The sequence below is a fragment of the Platalea leucorodia genome (assembly GCF_965183815.1).
Source record: "Platalea leucorodia genome assembly, chromosome: 9".
NCBI lineage: Eukaryota > Metazoa > Chordata > Aves > Pelecaniformes > Threskiornithidae > Platalea > Platalea leucorodia.
In genome coordinates, this window is record NC_138831.1 from 19,368,640 (window position 1) to 19,393,179 (window position 24,540).

The 24,540-nt window shown below is 40.4% G+C and overlaps 1 protein-coding gene across 2 annotated transcripts in view; it reads left to right on the forward strand.

The window, feature by feature from the left end:
• Positions 1-851: 851 nt before the first annotated feature.
• Positions 852-24,540, forward strand: part of PRKCD (protein kinase C delta) — a 69,120-nt gene continuing 45,431 nt past the window's right edge. For both annotated transcript variants that reach the window (XM_082322284.1, XM_082322285.1), the window contains exon 1: positions 852-955. The gene's annotated coding sequence lies outside the window, so the exon portion shown is untranslated. The remainder of the gene's footprint in view (positions 956-24,540) is intronic.

Here is a 24,540-nt window from a genome sequence, read left to right on the forward strand (position 1 = left end):
GAAAAACCAAGCCCCATTTCTCGGAGCAGAGTACAAACTGGGGGAAGGCCCTCGCCAGGACCCTGAATGCCCTATGAAGGCCTCTAACTTCAGGCACATCAGCGAAGGCCATCTCTGTGGTAAAGTTGCTGAGGTGACAGCAGTGCTCACAGGGCTATGGCCCACCCAGCTTTGGCCCCATTATTAAAACAACATCCATGGCTTTTAAGCCACCATAGAACATTTCAAATAAAAGCCTAGAAGTGGCAAAGGGGGGAGGAAACCTGAGTGTCGCTCCCCACCAGGCAGAGGCACACTCCGAGGGCTCACTGGCTGAGCTCTGGCTGCTCAAACCCAGATGCTCTTTGCGTCTCGGTGGCCAGCAGACCAAAAAAAAAACCCCAAAAAACTAAAAACACCCCAAACATTTCCTCATCTCAGACGCGGCCCAGCGCCCGCAGCACCAATACTGCTCTGGCCGCGGCCTCCCCACCTCGGCGTCGCGCCAGGGGCCCTTCGGCCAAACCGCCCGCCAAGGTACGCTGCGCTGGCGGCCGGCCAGCCCAGGGCTCCCCGGGCTGCCTCGGAGGCGAAGGCTGCGGCGTTTCTACCCACGGCCGCCCCCAACGAGAGAGAGAAGGAGGCGAAAACACCGGAGGCGAAGGGGCCGCGGCGGGCGGCGAGGGGGACGGGGCGCCCCAGCCGCCGCCTCCCCTCAGGGCGGGCGGGCGGCGCTGCAGCCTCCCTCGGCACCTCCGGGGCGCGGCCGGCGGCGCGGAGGCGGCTGCGGCAGCAGCAGGTGAGTGCGCGGCCCCGCAGCTGCGCCCCGTGGGCGGAGCGTGGGGCGGGGAGCGCCGGGCCGGGCCGGGCCGTGGCGGCGGGGGGACCCAGTCGCTCCCTCAGTCACTCGCTCTCTCTCGGGGCAGCGCCCGAAACTCGGCGGCGGCCGCGGTCCCCGACAGCTCCCTGGAAGCGGGTGAGTGCCGGTACCTGCCCCCGGCGCGGCGGCTCCCTCTGCTCGGCAGTTCCTGCCCCGCCTGGCGTGGGGTGAATGAGGAAGCGATACGGGCTCCCGCTCCCTCCGGCCCGGCCGGCTTCCGTGGGGCTCCCGGCGGGGAGAGGGGAACCTGGCTCGGCCGCTGCCGGGCTCGACCCGCCGCTCCGGCGTGTGTCCGGGCGGGTCGGGCATGAGGGGCGGGCGGGCCGGGCAGTGCCTCCTGGCGGGGCTGCGGGGCGGGAGTCGGCGGGGATGCCTCCGGCACCGGGGCGCCGGCTGCTGCGGGGCTTCCTCCTCAGGCGCGCCTCCATGTTGGGCTCCGCGCCCCGGAGCGGGGGGCTGCGGCGGGAGCCCCGGGCGCCGGCCGAGCCCCGGGCGCCGGCCCGGCCGCGGACTTTGTCTACCCCAGCCTCCCCGTCGCCGAGCTCGGGGGTGCTCGGGATGGGGCCGGCTCGTTCGGTCCGCGGGGAAGCGCGACCTTAAGCGGGGCCCGTCTGTCAGCCTCCGGCCGCAGGGACGGGCAGGCACCGCGGGAGCGCTGGCGGGAGGGAGAAGGTTGTGCCCCGTGTGAGGAGGTAACGAGATCCCCGTGGTCCTCGACAGAAACACGGAGTTTCCTCCTAGCAGAAATGCCAAGTTTGAGAATACCAACAACTTTTGTTGACGCTCTGTTTCTGTCTCCCTCACGACAGTGAGTTTGAAGCAGATAAAATGCATAGTCTTTTAAATGGTCAGGTTTCCAGCCGAATGGCGACAGACAATAAGAAATGAGGGAGCAGGAATGCCTGTTGCTTTTGTGTACATGCCAGGCGTGCATCTCTTAAAAAACAATTTTCAGTTCATCACTAGAGAATTCTCCGTTTGCATTAGGGTATGAAATATTAAAAGAATTGAATTATGGCATTCTGTGATTACATCTGACATCTGTTTACTCGTGGGCTCTGACCGTGGCACCACTTCACTTCTAGATTATTCAGGCAGCGCAGAGCAGAGTGTTAATCTGGACCTAGGAGCTCTTGCGGGAGATCTGTGTGCAAGGACGATGTTGTCCCGTATCCCGTCTCTTGACAGTCGGGTGCTTCCGAGGGCAGAACTGAACCTGCAGAGAAGACAGGTGTGGGATAATCAGTTCTCATACTAGATCTTTTCCTACTTTTAGAGACTCATGTAAAGCCTGAATTACAACATTTAACGTCTCTACAAATAGTCTGTGTCAAAATCCTGGATGCACTTGTTGTGTGTTTAGTTTCTTTTAAATCTTATTTGGGCCTTGGCCTCGTACAGTCATTAGTCTATTAACAATGTAATAAGCCAGCAAATAACCTCTTCGGCTTTCCGCCTATCAAATAATGCCGTGCAGCTTTGTACTGATCAAATAGGAAGCTATAACCAACATAGCTTTCTGAATAAGAGACTATGAAGTGCTTTTTAAGTGATTAAGCAATAATTCATAAACATCTTTTTTAAAAACTGTATATGCAGCATTTCCTGTTTATTTTAGTTCCTGAAAATGGCTGTATTAAAAAATTAGGTATTTGTCCTTGGACTGATAGATTTCAGTCACCCCAAGACACTTACTATGGGAACCTGCAAATACTGAGGAAAGAAGCAAACATAGATTTAGATTTTTTTTTTTTTTTTTTAAGTTTCTCACCCTCACCTTGGGTTTCATAATAAAATACAGGTCTGTGCTTTAGTTTAAGAAAAGATTAAATGCTGGTATTTTCAATTTCCTTAATTGACATAGTTTTACTCAAAGCTATCTTTTTTGTAAAATTGAATATAGCAAACTTCTAAGGAAGTATGATTATCAGAATAAAGTACATAACCTTTGAAACTTTGACAGTTTAAAAATTGAAACACATAACAAGGTATTAATCTAGGCATTATTTGCGTGGTTCTATGTAATGCTAAACACAAAAGAATTTAGAGGTAGCGTAAAAGAATTAAGAGTTAGCAATACTTTGAAATTTTCATCCTACATCTCATAATTCAGATTTAGGTATGAAGGAATTGCTGCCACTCAGTGGCTGATACAGAAGTATAGAAAACTATACTCTGTTACACAGCTATGATGTATGTGTGGTTAATGAGTGTGTCATAAGGTAATTCTGTTTGGTGAATGCGTGTGAGATAATTGATCAGGAAGATGCTCATATTGTTCTGACCAGAGAAGAGCTCATTCTCAAACTTTTTTCCATTTTATATTTCATTAATTGTAACCTGTCTTTTAATTGGGCATGATTATACAGTAGGGTCATAATTTTCTTATTGAATGGAATAGTGAAATAGCATTATATAATAAATTCCGCTTTTTGACCACAGAGCACAGTTGAAAAGGTACTCTGTAAAGAAGGAATTATTTTAAAACTAGAGATTATTTCTAAACTAGAGAACTTGTGAGATTTTGTAGCTCCTTCTGTTAAAGAGAAATCTTTAGAAGAATCTTTCAAAGAAAACTTGGCTGTTTGATGCTATATAGATCAAGGAAACAGTAAAGCCTGGAAAGAGGACATCTTTTGAAATAACTGATTTCCTGGGAAAAGCATAGAAGCTTTCAGGCCTCTGAGTCTATTTTGATGTCTAAAAGCCACAGTCATTACAATTAAAGGTCATGTCAAATTGAGTACTTCAGGGCCTAATAGTTTAAATTAGCCATCCATCCTTGTTTCCGTTTGAAGGACTTCACTGTCACCCCGCGTCTGTGCAGAGGCACGGGTCCTCTGCCCTGTGGATGCGTTGCTCATCTGTAGCTGGAGCTCAGCTCTGGCTGCTGCTCCCGAAAAGAGGAGCCCCTTCACCACCTCTCGCTCCGCAGCTGCACTGCAGCTGGAGGTGGGAGGGTAGCACTTGTGGATGTATCAAAGTTCACTCCAGTCCAGCTGACCTACAGTGAAGCTGCAGTGGCACAAGCCTCAGCCTGGACGGTGCAGTGTAAATACTTTACAGGTGTTAGCCAGCACTGAGGTATGTGCCTGTGTTGGGTTCATTGACACAGGTATTTAAGTTCCCTAAAGCTAACTCAGGTGTGTCTCTTCATGCTGCAGTCCAAATGTGTTATGTATCTATAGTCCAACATCCCCTTCGTTACATTTAAGAAGGATATACTTAACCTACTGTAAAAAGAATGAAGGAAAAAAGGGATGAAGGAAAAAAGGGCTAGGGATTGAAACATTTGTTGCAGATGAGTCAGAGCTGAATGTGAAAGATGACAAGAAGGGATTTACCAGTGGAGTCTGGGGGCTGGCTGACTTCATTAGGAACCAAATTCCTCTGTTAATCATCCATTGCTGAGAAGGGTAATGTGATTTTTTACTCTGGAATTATCCTTGCATTAAATGCAGCTTCTCCATCCTGGTTATCAGGTTCTGTCCAAAAGTTGCCTAAAAAGCACCAAAACAGTTTGTGTTCCAGTAGTATTTTTAACTGTTTTCCTTGTTCTGTGACAAAACTTGTCATCTTTCTCTGACTCTTCCTTTACCTGTATAATCTGACTACAGAATTTGGTTCTATAGAGCTCTATGTGGAGCCAAAGGATGAGCAGGAATAGGGAAAGGGGAAAAACTACCTGTGCCCATTCAGAGCTATTTGGGCAGCACATTAAAAGTAATCATTCCGCATCCGCTTGGCTGTGCTTTGCAAAGATGCAATTAACAGAGATGAGCCTTTGAGAGCTCTTTACAGCCTTGGTAAAATAATGCTGAAGTGGCTTGTGTTATGTTCTCATTTAAAAGGCAGTTATTTCTACCTGTAAGCGAGTTTTTACACTTTCTTAAAGAGGCATTACCTCTCTTAGCCAGAGCTAACCCGTTAGCTTTTTATGGTATTTGAGTAATTTTGCAAAAGTCTGCTCTATAGGAAGTAGTGTCTCTAGCTCTATAGGGCCACCTAGATTATTCATGCTGCCTTTATGACTGGAAGCTGCACCAGTGTGCTGCTCCTGTTACCAGAGACACCAGGAAAGGTAGAGAAATGAAAGATCTGGCACAGAAATACTGGGGACCTCACAAATCTGTCCTTGGCAAGAGTGGTGCAAGATTTATTTCTGGTCTGATCTAGACCAGACTCTGTTATTACAAGTAACACTGATACAGAGAATGGAAATCTGATGTGTGTATCTGTGTGTTTCAGATTATTTTCTGTTGGCCTTTTTTTTTTTTTTTTTTTTTTTAAATTAAAATTAATGCAAGTGGAACATTATGTCTACCTTTCAGTGGCAGAAGGGTGCCCTGGCATCCATGGAGTAAGTTATGTTTTGAACCTATTAAATTAGCTGTTGCTCTTTTCTGATTGACAATAGATTTGACAGTTTCTGACTAAAAGATAGGAGTGATGCAGCACAGATGTATATCAATAGCTGCAAATCAAAGAGGCAGGCTGTAAAATCTTTAAAAATATTTCTCAGGCTAAGAAAGTACATAAAACCGCAGAATACTTTTTACGGTATCCTCTTCCTGAAATTAATGTGTTTCCTGGTAATTTCTTTGCCATTGAGTGTAATGCTCTATCTGGAGAAGTTTATTTAAGGATATTTAAGCATAGCTGGTATTCCTATGATAATAATTACCATCCATAAAGTCTGGGAGTTATCATGGATAACTTCATGAAACTGATGCACATTAAGCTTTTAAGCCTTGTATGATACTTGCTTCACTGCTAAGGGAGGAGGGTGTGTGCTTGCCATCTCCTCCCATTTGATCAGCCAACCATCAGACTTATAAAAAAAAAAATAAAAATACAAAAGCAGCACCTTTCTGTATGCCCCAGAACAAGATTATTTTGAATTCCAAGGTGCTACCCACTTTTGAGAACAAAACAGATATGCAACATATATTCCTGTCCTGCTATTCCTAATACTTGTTCTTAGGGCTGTGAGCAAACTGTGGTCTTGTTTGGTTGAAATGCAACGAAGTGATTTCCCTTTTATCCATTGGTAGCGAGAGTGGAGTTGGGATAGCTCCTACAGACTGCTTAATAAGTCAGGGTATCATTGCACTAGGCATTGTATGTGTCTGTGGCAAAGAGACCCTACTAAAACAAGCTCTTCCCAAACAGCTCAGTAAGGGTGCCCCTCTTTTCTGAAGAGGTGCGTGTGGGCTGAAGTCCTTTCTGCCTCATTGGGCTCAGAGGAGTTGTCTGAAGTAGTATCTTGTTTCTTATCTCCTGGATGGCTGAAAACCTCTAAAACGGGATGTACGTTTGTGCATGAGTGGCTTTGATTTGCATTATGTTTAGTCTTTTGCAGTCTCATAAATGATTTAAGTATTTATAGGCTTGGTTTAATCCTGGCTACCCGCTATAAATACAGCATATCTTGAAACATATGCAGTAAATCTAAACTTCAGCCTCGGCTTTTTACCCCGCCCCTGAGCTATGAAGTCATGCATGGTACTGATTTGGAGCTGGAAGCCTAGACCTGTGTTGGTTTAGCCTAGTTGTTTGTTGTGTGACAAATCTGTAATGATGAGAGGAGAAAAAAAGAAAACGGCATGGTTTTTTAGCACTCAAGTGTGAAGTTACTTTCTAAGTGTTTGAAAATATTTTTTTTTCTCCATCAACACCTATTTATTAGACAGCTAATAAAATCCTTGTTTGTGTATTTGATTCTTTATCGTATTCTCTGGTTTCTTCAGGAAGTGTAGTTTAAGCTTTGCCATGGGTTTTCTGCCTAAGGAACTCATGAAATCTGAGTGTTTAGTCAGTACCACTTTGTTCCTCATCATACCAATAATTGTCTAATTTACTTCAGTGCATCAAATGTATCAATATTCAACATGAGGAACAGCTTGTGGGAAAAAGGATTTTTGATTGTGACACCAGATTTCTCTTTCTGATAGTAAAGCTTTTTTTTTTTTTAAACTTACAGCGAATTTTTTTTAAGGTTTAGATGCTTAAACATGTGAATACATACTTGAAAAGATGATCAAAAATGTCTAGCAGCCAAACCCAAGGTTAAGCTTGGCTTCTGCAGTCTGCCTTTTTCTGGGAAATTCCCCAGTGAGTACAAAGGCAGTGTAGCTCAGCTATTGCTAACACATTGTTCGATGGCTGAACTATGCTTTTCTAGGAGGAGGCTTATTTGATTCTTGTTTGAACAGAATAGGAATCTTGTATTTCTTTCTTAAAAGAAACAGTCCCTCCTTTTCAAAAAGCCCTCTGTGTGAAAATTTGGTAGGAAGATACGGTCCAACCAGTAGCAAGTAGGGCCCATTATATGCTCTTAACTTGTATTCTCAAGGAAAATTAAGATTAATAGATGTAGTGCAATAACTTTGAAAGACTGGCATGTTTGAAATATGACACTGACTGCCCTGTACATTTTATCTCAAGATTTTTATGGTATGTTTTGTAATGCCTCTGGGTGACTGCATTTTGCTGGCATGACTATGTAACCAAAATGAGTATTTTGTACCTTACTGATTTTGTTAGTGCCTATTGAACTGGAGAAAATACTTCACTTGCTAAAGAACACAGTCGTGTGTCAGAATATTTTACTGGAAAACTCTTGTGAAAGTAAGATTTATTCTTGCTTATTTTTAAAAATGTATTTAATGTATATTCCTGTAAGAGAGAGCACAGATGGCTGTCTTATATCAAGTAGGTGCTGCCAGGATCTTTCATTTTGATAACGAACTTTGTTCCTTTTATAGATTAAATTAAAAAAATGGATCTGAAACCCTCAGTCATACAAGTGTCTCTGCATGTGGAGGAGTAGATTTGATTATAGATGCTTTCAGTATTGATAGATATCTGGTTTTAGTTTTTTTTAAATAAACGTTTTTTTTTTTTTAATAGTCTGGTTCTTGCACTCACTGAGCGATGATGATTACATTTCTTCACATCCAGTGTGCTGGTCCGTTAATGCTGTGTTCGTGCTGAGCTGTGAATTGCTCAACAAGAGTTTAGCTGTTTCCTTATGTGTCTGTTGGCCGATGACTGTGGCCTTCACTAAACTAAAATATTCTTAATAATGACTTGAGGATGCCAATTGCCAAATATCCAGAGCAGATTTGTCTGTCAGGAAATCGTGCAAGCTCTCTCATATTACATTTGCTTGTGTTCCTCGATAACTGACAGGAGCTGACATGATTTCTGTTTGACAGGTTTATCTAAGAAGCAGCATCCCAGGGGCAAGAGCTTCTTAATATGTACCTAACTCGTCCAGGTAATTTAACAGCTAAAATTCATCCAGTTTTGCTTTGATCTGAATGCAGTGAGCCATCGGCACTTGAACATGTCTTCTCCCCTTCTCTCAGGTAAAAAGGAGACTCCAGCATTGCCAGTTACCTAGTTCCTTCAAACCTAGCACAAGGGTCAGGGAAGGACAGGTAAAACCAGGGGTCAGTAGACAGTGCTTGTGTCCTGCCTAGAAAAAAATCCTGTCGGAGAACTAGAGAGCAGGAGGATAGAGCTCGAAGCAGTATTACAACTTCGGCAGGTATCTTGGCCCTGACTCTGCCCTGTGAAAGAAGCATCTCTTGTTGTGCAAGTCCAGTGAAGTTGTTCTGCCACGGGACTCCCCACCTTTATAACAGCAGAAGAGAAATTTCATGAGGGATATTGCCAGATATTTTTTCCGGGTAGATTTTTTTTTTCTACAGGCCTTTTTGAAGAAAGGTGTGATTTGGGCCAAAGGATTTATAGGTCTGTCTGTTAATCCCCACAGGGCTTGTATTAGGTTCTTAGGATTTTTTCCCCTTCCTCCAGTTTCCTTAGACCCTTACAGTGAGGGAATCTGCAATCAATTTATACCTCTCAGCTCATTCATGATTGCAGAGTACCTATTCTGTTGGCAAAACTTGCTTCATCACATATACACTTGAGAATATCTTAAATACGGAAGGTTCTCTGGAATCTTTTTCTTGCCATTTATTTGGTCTTATTTTAATAGAGGGTGGTTTTTGTCTCCAGGAAGTCAGGGCGTGTCTGTATCATTCAGGTTTGCTTGCCCAACGGTCTCAGCTGTGATTGCTGACTTCCCTGGCTGAGCCATCACAGCCTCAGTGCACGTTCACCAGAACTGCACATCTGCAGGACAGTTTGTTCCAGTTAAGGGTGAGTTGTGTTGCATTTGTGCTGTTACACTGCTGTCATTGCGTCTGACGTGCATGCTTTTGCATGCAAATACCTCATACTGCTATCCTAGGTAGGCACTTTTGGTGTAAGTATATGCTTATTTTATCTAAAGTTAGAACAAATTCCAGCTGAAGTGGATGATAATGCTCTGTTGCAGCCTATACTGTTTTTTTCACAAGCCTTTCCACATTGCTCTATTACTTAAAAGATTAAGTTATTAAATCTGCACCACCAACTTCCTGTGCCACAGACCCTCCATGTGCCCATGGAAGGGAATATGGGGGTTGCCGATGAGGGAAAGCTGGAATGCCGAAGCTGCCATTTAGGCAAGGAAGTTGATGGATTACTGTTGTAAGGCAAGAGCAAGTGGGAGAGAGAGCAGCAATATGAGTATAGAGGTAGACCTGGAGTGCAGCAGCAGCACCGCGCAGAGCAATGAGAACTGCCAGGCTATGCGATGCCGCTCGTCCTTGTTGCACCACGTTTGTCAGAGGGGTGCTGCTGGCCCTGTTACTCTCACTTCACCCTCGCGAACTCCAGCTCCTATCCAAAACTTTTGCAATACGATCCAAATGCCCGCCAGCTGGGGCAGGGAGAGGAAGCGGAGCTCTGGCTTGTTGCTCTATTCTGTTTTCTCTTTCAGTTTAATTTGCAAGCTTGCTTATTTCTAGCAGTGCTACTAAGATTTTCAAGGCAATCCCAGAGCTTTAATGTAATCTGTACTAGTATCTGTCAGATTGGTTTTCTGACCTATTTAGGGTATTGCAATTTGGAATTAATGTTGCTTTCCTTTTCCAGTGGGTGGCAGTTGAAGCAAAGAGAAATGTTTATTTGCTTGGAAGTTTATATAGATATATATTTAAGGAATAGGAAGAGAAGGCAAAACAGGCCAGCCCCTTTATTGTCTCTCCTTATGTTGAGTTCTTTTTTTATTGCATCTCCTAGCTGGAGAAAAGGACAAATCAAAGGACCTCTTGTGACCAAAATCTGCTTTAGTTTCAATCGCCTCTACTTTTTGTGTGTTGTTCTGTTGCTTGTTTCCTTATTCTCTTACTAGTTAATAACTGTGAGCCTAATCTTTCCATCACTAGAGCTTTGCATTGTGTAAGACTAATTTCAGTACTTTGAAGCAGGGAGCTGCTAATTTCTTCCAGCAATATATTCAGCTTCTCAGATCTGTATTTTGATTTTGAATGTAACATGTAGTAGCATTCCTTTCTCCTTTTAAAAAGCAAGTCTTGACAAGAAGTCTTCAATACTGATTCTTAGAAATGTAATATATATGATAACCCTAATATCTGTTTCCTTGAAGGGCCAAATTTTGACTGAAAAGTACTTTCGTGCACATTTCTTGTATGGAGTTAGTGTATATCTTATTCACAGCTGAGTTTGAAGCATATATTATTAAAATAGCATATTTGAATCCAAGTACTGCTTAACTAAAGTACACATTAGTGCATTTAGTGAATATATAATTATAATTAAAACATAAGTGAAGTATATATTTATGGGAATAGAAATATATTTTTAATGTATAAATTACTGCATTTCTAAATGTAGTAGAGATTAGGTTAAATCTATTTTTAAAAATTGTACGAAGTATGTGTATCAGCGCTGAAACCAAAAGTCAGGTTGAAAATTGTTCTTGGATCATGGAGCATAACTTGACGTACTTTAAGAACTAAATTTCACTTTTTTTTTTTTTCTTTCCAAGCTGTTAAAAGAGTGATAGGGCTTTTTCAGCACTTTCCAGTGCCTTACATTGTGGGTAAATACTTAATGCTGCATAAAAAGCTGGAGAAGTCTTTTATTTTAATGATTTTTCTTTTCCTAGGGATGAACTAGCAGTTCATCTTCTATATGTGATTATAGCTAACTTGCCAATTAATCCCCATCTTCTCCCTGAAGAAAATGAGGTTTTATATAGGTATTTAATGTAGCTAGGCCAAAATATATTCAGTTAAATTGGATAACATTATTATAAATGCATTTCAGCAGTTTTGCTGTGTCCAAATTGAGTCAGCTTATCATAGCTAAGCCTTGTCTAAGCATATATGGCATTCCACTTTAAGTCTGTTCCTACGTTGATGCAGTTAAATACAAAAGCTTATGCAAACACAGTCATTCTAAGCACTTATAAACTGATTTGCCACTTGTGTGGATACAAGTTCTGCTGCTGCTGCTGCTAGAGCAAAGTTCGACTTGACTGATAGATGAAACTTGTAAAACGATTTAGGACTCTAAATGGAAAAATATCCAGGAAGAAACCTTTCTACCCCTTCCAGCCACATGAAATAAATTCTGAGAAATTAATTACCAGAGCAGCAAGGAGCTGAGCTTCGTCTGGTTGATAAGAAAAACTGATTTTACCTATCAGCAGTACTGTTTGGCTGTAATGACCTAAAATGGAAATCTTTTTTTAAGCTAAAAATACTCTGAAAGCCATGACATAGCATGTATTCAGTTTTGTCAAAGGCACACAGTCAAACAGAAAATTACTCTTTTTTTTTTCTTTTTTGTTACAAGACTTTACAGTCATTACAGATGTTATCATAATGTAAGTCAATCAGTAGGAAAAAAAATCATTTATTTTCAGTTCCTTAAATTTAACTGTCAATTACTAGATTGTCATTTGCTGGAAAAATTGCTGTACACTTCTATAGATAGTGAAGAAAAGGCTCTGAATTTTTTTTAAACTGTTTTGATACACACACACACAGAGTGATGGTATGCTTGAATTCTTGAGGTTTTTTTACTTTCTTGAAGACTTCATCCCATTGACAAAAAAAGAATCTTATTTTGGGGGCTATGGAAGGATTTTAGCATTATTTCTAGTCTAGATTAAAAAAATTATCTACTTGTATTATGGTTTTGGTCTTTTTCTTTCTTTTTTTTTTCTTCCTCCATAAGTCTGATTTTCTTACTACTACTTCATGCTGCTTTCCAGTGAGTAAGCTGATCCTAATACTAAAAAAATTTTTGAGTGAGTCTCAACAGAGGGATGTTTTCTTTGTTTGCTTTAAACAAACCATGGGAGTTATACAGCTCTGTTTTGAATTAACAGCTCTCCAAGCTAGGCTGTACACTTAACGCTTCTCAGACACTGTGGTGAGGCAGTGGTATGAGCATTCAAATACTTCAAAGGAAAGACAGCCATATCTAGCATTTTATCTTCTTAAAAGCACAAAAAAAGGATGACAGACTCATGTAATTGAAAATGTTTGCTATAGGCAAGGTGTCCCAGGCAGACAAAGATGAAAGAATGTATCCTTGTTCTGCTGCATTTAGTTTTGCTCTAATTACTAAGAGCACCCCACTGCCTAATAAGTAAGACTTAAAGGCAACTTAAAAACATGCTTGTTTGTGTGTCTGTGCTTTTGGTATTATTCCTGTGGTCCTTTAGCTCTTATTTGGAGTTCTAGTGGGTGAAGTTGCAGTACATCAATGAAGAAGAGCATACTTACGATCTTCTGATCAGGGTCTTATTTTCCAAAGTCTGCTTAATACCCCTACTGAATTGCTTAACCATTAAATCTCCCAAAGTAATTTGTTAGGAAATTTGCAAAGCTACAAAAAAGATCTACTTTGCAGTACATCAGTTTCTATACTTTTTAAGTCTTTTAAAGCCTGTGTATAAATACCATAGCATTGTTCTATCTACCATCTGTGCTCAATGCATGAAGCAATGGAGGGAAGCAGTGAGGGGGGAATGATTGGAGCTGGATGTGGGGCTCTGAAAAGGTATGACAGCAAGAGTGCTTTTGTACTGGATAGCAGAATTGTTCTGCTTCTGCTTGACCCTTAGTATGTTGTGTAGTTTGGGTAAATGGCTTGTTGCTTGTCCAGAAGAACATGGGTAATGCATGGTGTTTTCTTCAGTTGTTTCCTTGTTTTTCCTGTTGCAATAGCCTGAGTGCGGGTGCCTGGTTGGGGGACCCCCCTGTGTGCTGTCATCTTACATGCTTGGCTGCCAGCACCATCTCACGCAGGGCAAGTGCTGAGCCATCCGGCTGGGTGACTTCCCTTAGCTCTCATCCAGCATCGTAGGACTGACCACGCTGAGCTCAGCCATGTGCGCTGCAAAGCAACACTCGCTTCTAGCCTTGCACAGCCTGAGCTCTTCTCTGTTGGAAACTGGAGAAATTTCCATGTAATTGACAGTGTACAATGTTGCATCAAGGCTGGAACAAAGGTGAGGTAAATGTTTCTGCCAACATCTCGGGGAAAAGCAAATAGTCTTGAGACTTTGTGAGTGTTCTTGTGCATTCTTTGGGACTGTATGATGTATTATAAAGTTTCTGAGAGATTTCTTTTCCTTGAAGTTAGGTTCTACATGAAGAATTCACATCTTTTGTGCCTATGCAGGTGTATTAATAAGATGGAGAGAAAATGAGTGGAGTAACAGAGAGGGTTTTGTCATCTCGGAAAAGAAGCTGGAAAAGCTTTTTTGGTTCATTTCATCTTTCCACAGATTCCAGTTAGACTCTCGCTCAGTATTGCTTGGAGCCATGTTCTGATACTGACTGCTTCTCTTCGGAAGCAATTGCAGAAAACCAGAATGGCAACATCATATCATCCTCATGTTTACCTGAGATTAGGGTTGGCTGAGCTTGCAAATCTTCGCAGTCAACTAAACAGAATTTCTCTTTTGAATCTTCTGAATGCTTGATCTGGTAAACTGAAGAAAGGCATATTCTGGTTATCAGTGAGCAGAACCTTTTCCCGTTGGAGACCGAACATGGTAACAGGGAAGGCAGAAGCCATGGAGAGCCCCTGTTGCGTGTTTGGTGCAGCCGCAAGTTGAAGTCACAAGTTGTAGATGAAAGAATGGAAGATGTAAGCCTGTGCTCTCAGCTTCTCAGTCTTTATATGCAATGCAATGACTTCAGCTGTTGCAGCAGTTTTTCTTAAACTTTTCTCAATATTCCCACACTATATAGAATTAGCACTCTTGTAATTTGTGTTCGACACGAGTTGGATAGGTGGAGGTGGAGGGAGTTGGCTAAAGAACCTTTGCGCCATGTGTCCATTAGTTGCATCTCCCCACGAGCTCAAACAGTACAATTGGTTTTTTTTCTTTGCAAATGTATAGTGCCATATGACATCAGATGCATATGGCATTCATAAATAACCTGTGGTGAAAATGTTTGTTCTTACAGCTGGGCAATAAAAACAGCTACAAGTAAGTAATAATGTCCCTGGCAAGCAACATATTAAGAGGGAATAGGCTGGTCGCTTCTGTTCCTTTAATGTGGATCCTGGAATCCAGAGGCTGGTTGGCTCTGACTATGCGGGAGAGAAACTTATTTCTAAGCTGGTTCCCACATCATTTATGTGTTGAAGTTGTCGAAGTTCTGAACTGGCCTTTTGGAGCACAGCAGTAGTGCTCTGGGCAGGCTCTGAGTTTTCAGGTGCTGCTAAATACTAAAAAAAAAAATAACGTAAGCTTTGAGTTTGAAACAGTTTTTAAGATGTTTGGTTGTGTGTTCCAACTGTGCAAATGAAAACATTGCATTCTTTATAGGTCAGTAGAAAGGGCCGAAGCAGTAGCAGTGATGTGGCCAGCATGTTACTTATGGGATCTCACAGCAGCATAAGGGGCTTGCAGCTGCACTGATGAGAGATGTCAAGGGGCCTGAGAGGGGATTGCAGATGAACTTTATCCTGTTAGTTACATCCCGTACTAACAGTGCTAGAAGTAACCCAGCAGGGAAAGCAAAATGCTGTTTTACTTCATAGCCCAACCAAAAATACAGAGGCTCTGGCTTCACAATGCCTAGAGCCTTTTCCTATTGCAAAGACAACCAAGCTTATCTGTTACTGTTAGACTTTGGTTTGTCTACATGTACTGAAATACTGTACAGCCCATCATATCAGCAAGGAATTAGATAGTGACTTGAGATACTTGAGCTCACCAGACTTTGAACAGTATTTCAGTAAAAGCAGATTGAAAGCAGTTAAACCGGTGTTCACGAAGATCTCAATGTGGTCATAGTTTAGCTGGCATAGTAGCACCATCATTGACAGAGAAATAAGTAAACTCTCACATTCATACTTATGCTGCAAGCTTGTGTTTCAAGAATGAAATTCCCCTGACTTTAGCCAGACAGCTTATTTGATTTAAATGTTAATGAAGGCAATATTTTTTTCCTTCTGCTACAATTGTTTTAACCAGTACCATTGCACCTGCTAAGGGATGTGTCCCCCTGCCCCCCCCCGCCCCCCCCCAACTTTGTTGTTAAAGTCTGGAAATAGCAAAACATAAGTTTGATATTGCTTTAAGCAAGAGAGAAATTAATTTGAGACCTCAAATTCTGTACTTGAAAACACATTTTCACATGACATATTTTGGTGACATCAGTCTTAATAGAGCATATTTTGCAGAATTGTTTCAAACTTATCTTTCACTTTTTCACTCTGTATTCCTGTGCTCTACTTTCTTATCCTATGCCTTTTATTTTTGTGCTTTGCTGAAAAGCCAGCTGCAGTTCAATACTTTTGTCTTTAAAAGACATTTTATACAAAGAAGGTCTGCAATGAAACCTTTTAAATCGTGAAACTCCAAAAAGCTTTGTTTTTCTGTTGCCCAGCTTGCTCTCTTCCTTGACCTTTGGTTTCTGTGATATATATGATACATAAGTAGGAAACAGTCAAAAACTGATTCTAGGAAACTTTACTGGATTACTTTGATTCTCTCTCTTATTTTATTCCTTCCAGAGACTGATGGCAATTCGCTTGTGCTCCTAGGAAACTTAACATTTCCACAGAGAGTCCATTATTAAAACAAATAACCAATTCCAGTGGTAATACTAGCAGGAAGCAGTATACTGCAATGTAATGAATTTCTGAGATCAGTCATTAAGTCATCTTTCTGTATCCTTAATTTGTTATATGGAAACTGCTGGTTTTCCAGGTGTCCCAATTTTGGAGAAAAAACAAATTGATGGTCTCTGAAAACGTGTACAACTTAGCATCTAGTTTATTTAGAAATGGATGGTAAAACTCTAGAGGAAAAAATGTGATATGGTAAAATGTATTTTGCCCAAAATTAAGTCTCTCGGTCATCCTAAAGGACTGGGACTGTTTGGTTGGTTTTTTTTCACTTTTTTTCTTCTGAACAAAATCCATTGTGCTGTTGTCAAGTCCTCTGCAGTTTGCAATCAGATGTTTCCAGGATCTGTCACAATAATTAGTTTGCGTGTCTGAATCTCTTCAAAGCAGCAACTTAATAGATTTTTCTTTTAATTGCTGAAGTTTTGTATTAACCTTCCCAATGGCTGTTTGTTCAGTAGCTAGCAATATAGGAGGTAGTACAGTGAGCTGACATTCAGAAGCTGGTGGTTTTTCCCTTTCAAAATGCTTTGTAATGTCAACAGCACTGTGGATACACAGTATAAAATTCAGAGCAACTGTACTGTGATCAAACAATTCTTCAGGTGTGTACAGTTCTTTACCTTGAGTCTGTCACAGTTTATTCTTGTTTTATTTAGTGAAATACTTTTAAAAGAACTGATATGACACTAGTGTGAAGTGTAAGGATATACAAATAAGGTAATGTATTCCTATAAAACCCCACCTTTGGAAACATATTAGGGTACAGAAGTTTTGGTTCTTTCACAGTAGCTGTTCTGTCCTTCTTAGTTAGATTTTCCTGTTTTTGAAAGGGTCTTTGTTACGCTCTTTGGCTTTTCTTGCCACTGATATACAGGGCTGAGGTTTTCCTGTTCAGGGAAAAACTGGCTAGACTCACCATGCTTTTTCTAATAAAGCTCACAGAGCAGAGTGTCGTCTTGGAAAATGTAACAGATTGGGTTTTATTCATCTGGTATATTTTGGACCTTTACCATGTTTTCATTTATCTCTCACTCACAGAAACACTCTAAAATGGCAACCATTTAATCTTTTTTAGATTATAAAGCCTTTGTTATGGCTCCAGAGTTTGATGGCTGACGCTTTACTATATGCTTTGATCTCCATTTTTTTGTTTTGCTTTAGGTATTTTTTCCCCCAGTGCCTGTGGAAACATTCGAAGTCCTGATTATTCTCAGGGGCTAATATAACTTTTTATGGAATCAAATTGAAAAAGGTCTCTGTTAGATTAGCGCAGGCATACACATGCTTTACTTCATTTTGCAAAGTTGTATTTATTGCTAAATCCTAACTCTTCTCTATGAAGGCGCAGCTTTAATAATTTGGCTTTCTGCCTCCAAGCTGGCTCTTTGTCCGTGAACAAGGAGAAGGTTCCTGATGATGCTTCGTATGAAACATAAGGGTTCCTCTGTTGTCTGCCCTCCGACTTGCTTCCCATTGTTCATACGCTAGTTATTGTTCGAGTTCAGGATATTTAGGTGCAATACAGTTACAGCAGTTGCAAGAAGCTTGTTCTTCCTTGTGTTTGTGTGTCATGTACTATTTCAAATAATTCTTCTCGACTTCAGTGTGAGTGCCTAAGAGAATGAGGATCATGCAGTTCAGTTTGATTGCTGCTCCATTTACAATGTGGAACGCTTGTCTCCTGCAGCTCTGCCCAGTATATCTGGAAAAGCAGGAAAAGTTTTCAAGCCACAAGGCTCATTTAGATGGATTCTTCTCAGTTTCGCTCAGTTGTCAGCTATTATTTCCTGGCAGGTGCAAGCGCTGCGTCTACTCCCTGAAGGACTCGGTCACTGTGACTTAGATTTGCCATAGCCTGGGTCTTAAAATTTTTAGGCTATCTAAAAGAAATATGTTTGGGAAGATACTACCAAAGACAAATCAGAAAAAGAGGTAAACAGTGAGTCTGCAAAATATTTCTTTTGTTCTTTATTATTTGAGTTAAGTAGAATGAATAGAGTTTAACTCAATAGAGTTAAACTTTTGTGGTTAGGCTGTACTAGAAACAGGTAGGAAGCGTAGATTGTTGTGCTGGGCTTCCTGAGAAAGACAAACCTGGGGACTTGTTGGGTTAGCACATGGCTCATCTACTACCTTGTGTATTCAAGGAAAAATCCCAGATACTCTTCTGATGATGTGACTGTTTCTGTCTTGCCAAAGCGTAGCTAGATGCAGCCCGTATCCAAGAGTTTTAGAAGACAGAATGAAATCCTTGCCAAGTACGAAAGACAGGTATGACAGGTGAGTACTCTTGGCAGACAATTTCATTTATTATGCAGCTATTTGAAGTGGCAAACTTCCATATTTCCACTTATAAAGCAAGATAATTGCCTAACAAGGTCACTGGGAACAAGGAATACAATGGGATAGAAATTACGTCCTTCTGTCCTTCGGTAGAACAGGTCCTCTTATTTCATGACATGCTGGAAGGACCCACTGGGCCAAAATCATGCCAGTTCCAGACACTGTGTATGTCATGTCTCCCATTGCCAGCCAGAAAAATGAGTTTATGAAATATTGGAAAATGCCCAAATGAAGATTAATATGCAAACTACAACTGGGCCAATCTGTAGTTATGTGGTAGCTTCCTTAAATGTGTAAAGGCTGGAGGAAGGTGGGTTTTTTTGTTGTTTTTGTCCTTTAATTCTGTGAGAATTGTATCTTATTTTTTATTTTTTTGTTTGTTTGCTTAAACTGCTCTGAATATAGTGTCAGTAATTTTATTGTCTTTTGTATTGTGTTTGTGATTAGAGTAACTTAAGCTTTTCAGAGAATTTTCACAGTGTCATTGAGAGATGGAACTATCCTCATTTTAAAGGAAGGAAATTGTTATAGGAAAAGTAGAAGATTCTCACCTATTTAAGATGCTAATCTCATATTTTGTTTTTAACTATACCTGTGTCTCTAAAGCACATTCCAGGTGATTTCTAGCCACGTCCTAATAAAGAGCTGAAATTTTTTGGATGAAACTCTCAAAACTCCTCTGTCCCTTTGAGGCAGAAAACCTGCTAAGTCTGTGGAACTTTGATGTGGTGATTAAAATTAGACATAGTTGTAAGTAACTGAAAACATGTCTACTAATCAGAGATGTTAAGCAACTTCAGTGGAGTTTGCTAGCAGTCATGCCTGTAATGCATGTCAGAGGCTATTATTGCTATTTTGAATGAATCATTTGGGTAACAGAGGTCATAACTTAATTGTATACATGAGTACACAGAACATGGGAACTACCTATTAACTACTTCTGCATTATAATATCTTTTTACTGTCTCATCATTCAAAAATCTATTTTCAAAGGAAGAGGAGCAGTCTGAAAGAAATGTGCTTATATAGGTTGAACTGCATGTATTCAGATGGATCGTTATCTTTTTGATGCCACACTGAAATATTTATATGATATTCAAATAATGCATGTGGAATAGACACAATCAAGTGTCAGTCAGCTTCCAGAAAAGTTGCTCAGTGTTTTCTCAGAAGGCACCATCCTTCAGCTTCTTGGCAAAAGAGGAACTACTGTTTGGAAATGAGCCAATGATCCATCTAATGAAATTTCGTAGCTCAAATAATGATCAGCACCCAGTGGAAGATTAAAAAATACTGTAAATATCTGGTTTGCTGCTTTTAATTTTTTGTTCCTTCTGAAACAAAAAGCCCCCAGCTGCCCTCACAAAAAGATGAAGGGGAAAAAAAAAAAAAAGAAAGAAAAAGGAGGGGAAAAGAAAAAGGAGGGGAAAAGAAAAAAGGCCTTGACTAATATCTTGAAATGGAGCATTTACGGAAGAAAAAGATCAGCTGAAAGACCTGCTGCTGAAATTAGCTTGTACGTGCAGAATTCTTGCATGAGCAACAGACTACAAATGTAAAGAGAATGACTGTAGCTCTGTTCATGATATTCTTGACATCCTCCACAAAATTCTCAATGTTACTGAGTTTTATTCCGACCATTTTCCCCGAGAAATGTGTTTTCATTGGCATAGCATTGTGAAATATAAAATTCTGGGCTCTGAAAAATCTAAACTTGCCCTTGTCTCAGCAAATGGCACACTCCTCTATGGGAGTACTGTGAACCTTTGAATTTAAGCTTTTCTTTTAAAGATCTAGTCCTATGAGTTGCATGTAAAATGTGTTCAGCATAAAGACAGGGTCAACTAAGGAGCTCAACTGAAGCGGCTAGTCGTGGTCCCTGGAATGCATCCTGACAGGGATGCTGCCAACTCAAAGGAGCACGAGAAATGAAGGTGGCGATATCTTATGGTCCAAACACTTACACGAGCTATTTATTCCCTTAAATTGTGGAGTGCTTGATTCCCAAGTTGTGGCACAACTATTTTTTTTTTTTTTTTCCCCAAGACTACTTAATTCCTAGGTCTTGAAACTAGGAATTATCAGGTAAAAAATTTCAGTATCATATCAGTCCGCTTAAAGTGTTGTTGCTCCTTGTTCTTTACTATGTTTTTTTTAATAAACTGTGTGTTCCCATGTACTCCCATAGCTTGCTTGAGCAGGAATATTTATGTCTGTAAGCTATGCCAAAAGGAGTGGTTAAACCACTCCAGAAGTGACAGGAGCTAACTGAGGTGTGATGAGAAGAAAATAATTCTTCTAAATATACTTAATTAGGGCTTGTCACTTGAAAAAGATAAGCAGACTAAAATCTCTGATAATCCAGAATTCTGTATCTACAATCTGCTAGTTCACTGGAGATGGAAAAATCTTACATGTGCTGTCTGTATCCCAAAATCCAGGCCATCAAGGTCTGGCCCCTGGATGATTAAGACATAGGTGAAAGCTAGCAAAAGAAGTAATAAAGTTCCTCTCCATCTTTCTGTCCCACCTGTTGCTTCCCCGCCGCTAGATACAGTTGCCATGCAGTTTTCTAAACTGTCTTAACGCTTTTGGCTTTCAAACATGTTTGAGTCATTTGCTACACATCTACATCTCTCCTCTTTGCTCTGTGGGTTGGCTGTTACTGACTTCTCTCTGCACACCGTGTGGTCCAAAACATTTATTTCGCCTACTGGATACCAATGAGGAAACAGTCTTGAGTTCTTGAGGAGCTCTGGTTATCTGTATTAGGTGATCTTAAGTCATATTTTGCATTGCATATACTGTTGGCCCTAAATGTAATGTTTGAGTATCTCTTTCTTGTTAGATGCTTAAACATTATTTATGGAGTGTTTGTAAACTTACAGGCAGAGTGTCTGGGAATGTTTGGTGCGTTCCCATAGAGCCGAACTGTATTTTGACAGCTGGTTAATGCCACAAAGCCTCCAGTGGCTATTGCTCTCTAGCTGTGATTCCTCCACCAGTTAGATGACTTTGTGAAAGTTGTTCTGCAGACATGGCTGTGATTTACAATCTGGATTTTAAAATATAGGCTCTTCCATGTAACTGTTGTTTGTGGGATTGGCGCAGCCCAAGTAATTTTGCTTTTATCTCTAAATATGAGCCATAAATTCAACTCTCTGTTCCAAGTTGAGCTGAGAGTTGGTGTTAACAAATTCTATTTTTAATATTACGGTTTGTGTTGCCAGTCTTTGTAATTAAAGCACTTTGGCAAGTATATATATCTTGTTTTATTAGAGCAAACTAAGGAACAGAGAAGTTAAAGGGTTTCTCGAGGTCATGGTGCTTTCAAGGTCAAACTCAAAGGAAAACAGTACAGTTCAACTTGGGACCTTGTCTACTTTTATGGATACTAACTCCCCTCCCTATGGTAGCAGAAGTCACTGATTGCTGCCATGTAATCTAATCTCTCCCTGTTCTTGTTTGGTTTTGGATGTGAAAATGAAGTTTCAGTCATTGTTTGTAGCGAGTCCAACAAATGTTGAAACGTGAAAGAATGCTACTTGTTTCCTATTTGAGAGATGCCTGCTGAAACTAAGGCAAGCTAGGCATTTGTACCAGGATGAAAAATGAAGAACCTTAGCTGTAGTGTTCCTCCAGGTAAAGGATTTGGATGATGTGTTGTGAAACTTCTATCAAAATTATTGCTCTCTTGTGTGTAAGGAAATGGATAAAAGAATGAGTGTGTTTTAAGCCCGGTCTTGCCATCTGTCTGTTCTGAATAAAGACTGTCTTTGGATACCTGCTAGCCAGGTAGTTGAGTAGATAACATAAGAAACTCTTGCTAAAATACACCTTCTAATGCTGGTCAATATGCCAGGAAGAGAATATCATAAAATAAATTTATCTATATATTTTAAGTTCTCTTTTTCCGCTTCCCTGGGTATTCCCATACTCCACCAATCCTTATATTTAGCTGGTTTTACTTAGGATTATTTATTGTGAAGGTACTGGCAGGGGGAGCTTGGAGTTTTGTGGGGTAGCAGTTTTGCAGGATAAATAGGCTTTACTTAACATTGTGTGGAGTATAAACTGAGGACTTGTCAATTAAGGCGCTATTAACATTTACAACAAACCTGGCCTATAGTCTTGGCACCCAAAACTAACACGCAGTTATGTTCATCTGCCCTTCAGCTCTTCAACAGATTGTGCTTTTGGTTGGTTCCAACATCCAGCCACCCACCAAGTCCGGATACAGCTCCTTACCATTGCTCTAGGCTTCACAGGACATTTTTCATGATCTTTCTTAGGAAACATTTGGAGCCACAGTGGTTCCCAACAAGATTATTACAAAGTGCTTTTCATGGATTTGCATTTAAAATCTATGAAAGAAATTGAAGCAGACCTAGTATGTGCATTTGGTATGATACCATATTAAAAATAATATTACAGTAATTTGTGCTATATTTTGATGGCTGCTATAGACTTTTAAATATTCCTTAGAGTGTGGAATTAACATACTGAATTCTGAATAGCTTAAATAGCTCTTGACTTGGTAGGAAGATTTTTTACTTTTGCCATAATCATAAAATCGCTGTTGGTTTTCAGGCCATTTAGAACAAACTTGTTGCAGGGCCCTTGAAAGGAACAGCTTTTCAAAAAAGTGTCTATTATTCTTGCTTATAATTTTATAAATACATACCTCAAAGGTGAGTAGACAGTCTACAAACTGTTTGAAATGCCCCTTAGAAATTAAGTTTGCTGATTTTGTTTCAGATCTGAAAAAGGCCTTTGAAAGAGGACTTTGGAACTTTAAGTATTTGTAATGGCAGATTACCTATGCCTGAAATTCTGAGCAATATGCTTACTCAGCACTCTTGGTCCTTGGTTTATGAGTAAGTGAGAAAGTTGGGAGTTTCCGCAAGAATGACTCATATCAAGGAAGAATCCTAATACTTTTCTCCCCTGTGTGATCACGGAAGCAAATTAATTAACCTGCGTGCGTAATGCATCTTCCCAAAATTATGGAAAGACTCTTGATTCCCCTTCCTGTAGGAGACAGGATGAAAAATTCTGAATATAAGTTCAGTAACACAGTGCCTCAAAAGCAGGTAGAATTGCTGTTAGGAACCTGTAACTGGCCATCCTGACACCTTGCTTAAAGTATATTGACTCTTCCTGTTGATTGTTTTTGAAAGACACAGTAAAACTCTGACTTTTAAGTCTTAAGAGTATAATCCTTAGATATGATTACATCTTGCTACTATTAAACAAGGCTTTCTCTATCCATCCAGTCAGCTTCATTTTCTAGTAAGTGGATGGTGATAGTAAATGGGAGTGGATGCATGGAGGTCAGCAGTAAATGGTCACAAGCCTGAACCTTGTTCTTTTGACTCTCTCATGCCAAGATCATAAATGTAATACTGTGTTCCACTGAGCTCTGAGTCTGCACGAGTATCTGAAATAACCATTTCTTTGTGTAGCTGTTGTAACTTCACTAGATGATGCTAGAATAATTTTAACTGTATCTTTTAGCCTTGCTACTGCAAATTGCTTAGAGAATCTCACTATTTTCTGTTTGGAGAGCAAAAATTAATGTTTCCATAATGTGTTCCTTCAGCATACTGAAGGTTTATTTTGAATTAACCAAGAGCCCAAAATATTTACTGACAAGAAAAAACAAACTAAACAGTGTTTTCTCTAGACAGAGTTTTATTGTACTTGCTTATCCTAAATCTCAACATTGTGATGGAAGTTATAAACAGTGAGTGTGGAAACAACTCTACCTTAGTACTGTTCAAGTTTCCTAAACTGCTTTTGTATGCTGCAACAGTACAAGACTAATGCTTAAAATGCTTCTACTTTCATTTTTTTGTTCAAAGACATAAAGTAGAACTCTAGAACTTCTCAGATCTACTTCCAAGGTGGGTGAAGACTCTCTTTCTTGGGCAGTACCTAAACTGCCCCAGAACAGTGCTAAATACTTGGGGTATTTTTTACTTGTATCTGAGTCTTTCAGAGGCGAGCAACCTTGGGAAATTTTAACAAAGTCTGGACTAACTAAGGATTTAAACTCTTATAATGCGTAATGCCCCAATTTATACAAGACTACTAATGTTTATCTACGCTGCACTGAGCCTTTTAGTCAATGTTAAGTGTTTTGAGAAAGGCCAATATACAAATCCAGTTTGCTGTGTGATTCATACGGTGCATTAATGTGGAATGATAAGAATATAATTAGCACCTTTTTTTTAAAGGAACTATTTTCAATTTCTCTTAATTTGCTTATGCTAGTTGGGTGTCTTGTATCTGTCTGTCTTTCGTTGTAA